At 35.0% G+C, this 4,577-nt stretch overlaps 1 long non-coding RNA gene across 2 annotated transcripts; it reads left to right on the top strand.

The window, feature by feature from the left end:
• The first annotated feature begins 271 nt into the window (after positions 1-271).
• On the top strand, positions 272-3,852 carry LOC107805258 (uncharacterized). 2 transcript variants are annotated; one of them, XR_012706674.1, is made up of 4 exons: positions 272-425; positions 1,435-1,685; positions 2,206-2,418; positions 3,269-3,852. It is a non-coding gene; the product is annotated as an uncharacterized LOC107805258 (long non-coding RNA). The 2 variants fall into 2 exon arrangements; XR_012706675.1 differs by having other exon boundaries at positions 285-425; positions 1,427-1,685.
• Positions 3,853-4,577: the final 725 nt, after the last annotated feature.

Genomic DNA, 4,577 nt, shown 5'->3' with positions numbered 1-4,577 from the left:
TAGTATCCTTAAGTAATGTTAGGTTCAATTACATTGTTAATTGATAATTACATTACGTAGAAGTGTATCAGTGATAATTAATTAGCTTATAAATTGATAATTACACCAAAATTATTGGTCATTAATTTTGGTTTATATAATTACATATTTGCTAATTACTTAACCAAACTTAAACATAAATTAATTTGGTTAACAAATAAGCACTCCGCCTCCCTGCTTAAACATAAACATAAACTTTAGAGATGTGAAATCCCCACTTCATTAAACATAAGAATATACATTGACCAAATTAAACACTCCGCCTCACTTCTTCTAGGGCAAATCCCCGCTTCATCGGCGTCGTCGGCACTCAATCCAAGCGGCCATCGTCGTCGTTGTCGGCAATAAGCGGCCATCGTCGGCACTCAGACTCCTCTCCATCTCCGGTAAGTTTTCTTCCATTGAGGTCGTTTTTTGGGGTGGTTTGAGTTCACAAATTCTCATAATAATGCGAAGGGGAAGGGAGGTTTAGGATAAGAGGAAAGGAAAGAGAAGGGCCTGGTGAAGATGAATCTTAGACCTTGATGGGCTTTATTTTAGTATTCCATCCTCAAGTTTGTTCTTTTGGTTGTTCAATCCTGTAGATGCAATTTTCGTGCTTGTTTTTAGCAAGGTATAAAAATTGCCAAGTGTTATTTGTCACCTCTCTTTTGTTTGCTACAATAGCCACTGAGACATAAATTGATACCCTATACTTATATATAAATCTTGAGAGAGATTTGAAATTTTGCAGGATTAGAACTCCTTTTTGTCTCTGTGCATTTTGAACCGTGTTCCAGTTATTTGTTGTTTTGGCATAAGGAACTTGAATTTAAGTCCAACACTAGAGAAATGAAAGAGCGGTGCCTCTATTGGATCAAATACATCACTATTACTATTAGTACTTGTTTTTTAAGTTTCTGTTGAGAATTCTTGTGATGTTTCTGGAAGCAGGTTCATCATTGCATTTGAATTTCTTGATGCTTCCTGTAATGTAGCCTCTATTAGGTTTAGTTGACCTATTCTTCTCCCTAGACTTCTTCCTAACCTATACTATACTATATTATCTTGTGAAAGAGATTCCTTTGATTTGAAGAAATGTGTGAAAAACCTTTTTCCCTTTAAGACATTAGAACAGGAATGCCTTCTAAGAAAAGGTCTTGGTCCACATTCAAAAGGTTGAAATGTTATTACTAGCCAATTTTAAATTCAATAACCGCCCACCAATCCAACTTGTCCAAGTAAATTCATACCAACAATTGAATAATTTTCAGAGCTACCCGAAACGCCAAAAGTTCTTTCAAAATAACTGTTGCCTTGAAATCACTAACAATTATTTCAATGAGTTTGTGCCAAATGCTCCAATGTTAGAAGATTTAACGTCATTTTCGCTACCTGAATTTTCAAGTTTGCCAGTTTACAGAAGCAAAAATGCCTTAGAGGCTAAGGTGAGTAGTGTGAAGAAATGCAATGAGAAGAATTTGTCAGCACAGAGCATTGCGGCAAGGCAAAGGAGAAAGAAAATAACATAGAAGACACAGGAGCTTGGGAAGTTGATTCCTGGTGGGCAAAAGATGAACACTGTTGAGATGTTTCGAGCTGCTTATAAGTATATTAACTTCTTGCAAGCCCAAGTTGGAATTCTTCAATTCATGGGTTCATATCAGGTAATTTTAGCTTCTTAATTCTTATATATATGTTGTATTATGTTATACTTTTTGTTTCATTTTAGTTAGTTACGTTCTTGCCTTTTCGAAATCTTTTACAAAAACTCTTCTTCTTTTTTTGAGAAGCGAGCAAATTGCTTTTGAAACTATGCATTAATAGTCTATTATGGCCCTGTTATTATTACGACGTTCGTCGTTCTATACCATAGAATTCGAGCTAATATTGGATAAATTTGGCTACTTTTATGAAGAAGGAAGTGCAAAGAAAGTGAGGGCTTGTGTTAACTTATGTTTAACACTTTCTAATTAGAACTTGACCTCGTTTTTAACTCTTAACATTATGACCACTTTCAACTAATTTTTCTGGAGTAAAGAAAGTTTTTGAGGAGGGATATATATATATATATTACATATATTGACTTCTTTTTCTTTTTAATCTTCTTTCTTTTGTGCGTTCAAATAATTAGTGACGGAATCATGGTAAGAATGTAGTAACACAATAAAGTTGGTATGATTTCAGGAAAAAGGAGAGTCGTTTCAAACTCCACAAATCCACAAGCAGTGGAAGAGCTCGCTAGGAGTCAGCCGACCGATGAGCAAGGCCAGTCAATCATGCCATCGGAGGAAGAAACTCTCCCATTGTGATTGAACGTGGTTGGAGGCGTGTATAAGGGTAGAGCATACGACCTTTCCTCCGAGCGCAATTTTCATCGCCTCGCGTGTGGACTACAAGGTATATACTTTTTGGTTAATAAGCTCTTCTTTTTGTTAAGAAACTCTAACGTTTGCAAGTACTACTTTATAGGCTATCCTTTCCAGCTAAATGTTTTAAGTCTTCTGTGAGAACCCTTAGAGATACACTTTGTATAACAATGATAAGACCCCAGTTAAAGAATCTGAATCTATTGTACTATCGTGATGTCACTCAATATCTGTACATAACTGATTAAAAGTTGCATTTTCATAAGATTTGTAGCCTCCAGTCTGTTATTAGTAAGAACAAATTGGGTTTTTAGAGGTATAAGAAAGACGACAGGAGATACAGATTCTTCTTATGGAGAGAGACTGAAATGCTATTTAAGAGGGAGTTAGTGGTGCACTCTTTTGACCCTGAGTTTGCTTGGTCACCAAATTGATTTATAACATTCGGCTCCAAGTCATAGTAGAAATTTAGCATCACTAGGAATTAAATGGTTGGATAACTTTCACTTACAATTTGTTGACAATGTTGATCACTCTTTACGGAAAAAGTTGGACAACTTTAGTTTTTCTAGTGTTAATAGTTACGTTTTGTTAGAGAAATTTCAAATTTATCAACTTGCCTGTTACAAAATCAACTCCCTCCATATCATAAGAATTAATTGAACTAGTTAGTTTTAAGTAGTTGAAGATGTTCTCTACCATATTAAGATTATCCCTATATCTAGTGAAAGTAATATGCTGCTCAAAACTTAACCGAAGTTTCTACTTCATGGTATGTATGGTAGTCGATGTTCCCTAGTTAAAGTTTATGAAGTTAGGTGCTGAATTATTCAATTCTAACTCTTTGTGTATTTTTTCCACTTCTCTTTTGTGGTTACAAGGTATTGGGACATCCGCCGCCGTGCAAAATGAGGACCTTGAGGAGATGCGGCGAATGATTCAACAACTTTCTAGGAACTATGCGGATGAACGAGAAAAAAGAAAGTATGAAGAGAAGATTAGAGACGCACTTAGGAATGACATCGACTCCCTCAAGGCTCAAGTGAACCATTTAATCGGTCTGCCCCGCTCCCCGCCAAAAAGCCACATTCATGAAGAGGATGAAAGTGATGGAAATAATATAAATGATGAAGAAGATGAGGGGGAATCCGAAGACGAGGAGTGATTTTATGTTTGGTTGGATTGTTGTTTAGTTGGATGTTAGCTTTGAATGTTACATTTTGAAGTTTGGTTGGATAGTTTTGATGTTTGATGGGATAATTTGGATGTTTGGATAGTTTATAAAGTTTTGTTGTTGTTAAGTTGAATTTTATTGTGGTTGCATTTTTGTTTCTATTGTAATGTTCTCGCTAGCAGGTCTATTGTAATATTCTGACTGGCAGGTAGTGCAGCAAAAAATAAGCACTCCCTGGCAAAAATGTACCAGATTTACCGAGGGACTTACTGACAGAGTCATTCGGAACAATTATTCATTTTCAATCCAGCATTCTTAATTAGCGAGGGAGTCCGTCGGTAGTCTTGAACCAAAATTTTAAATTTTATTGAAAATACCGACGGATATCCATCGGAATATGAATTTATTCATATTTTTAATTTTTAAATTACTAAATTAGAATTCTAAACTTACCGATGGTGTCCGTCGGTATTATTAAATTATTATTTTTAATTTACCGATGGACATCCGTCGGTATTGATATTATTAATATTATATTATTTTATAATATACCGACGGATATCCGTCGGTAAGTAAAATTATTTGACCAACTACTGTCAGAAATGTACCGATGGCTTTTCGATGGGGTCCGCTGGTAATTATCGACGGGTTCTGTCGGTTTATTTTACTGAGGAAGGATTTACCTACCAACCACTTACCGACGTAAAGCCTTATTACCGAGGGACGTTTGTCGGTAATTTGCGTTGGTAAACAGGTGATTTTTAGTAGTGATAACTAATATATATGAACCTTCAATGCAAAAAACTTTAAAAGTTGAACCCATGAGATTTAAATCCTGGATCCATCTCTGACAACTAGTCAATGAATATATAATATATGTATAATCTATGTATAAAATGTATATAATATATAATTAGCATATAATTTATGTGTATCAGTTAGAAAAAGTAAATAATAAGGTATTGAGGGTGTTATATATGATTTACCACAAGCCAATAACAGTTTATTCATATTCT

The sequence above is a fragment of the Nicotiana tabacum genome, chromosome 24, assembly GCF_000715075.1.
Source record: "Nicotiana tabacum cultivar K326 chromosome 24, ASM71507v2, whole genome shotgun sequence".
NCBI classification, from domain to species: domain Eukaryota; kingdom Viridiplantae; phylum Streptophyta; class Magnoliopsida; order Solanales; family Solanaceae; genus Nicotiana; species Nicotiana tabacum.
This window is presented reverse-complemented; position numbering and strand designations above follow the sequence as displayed.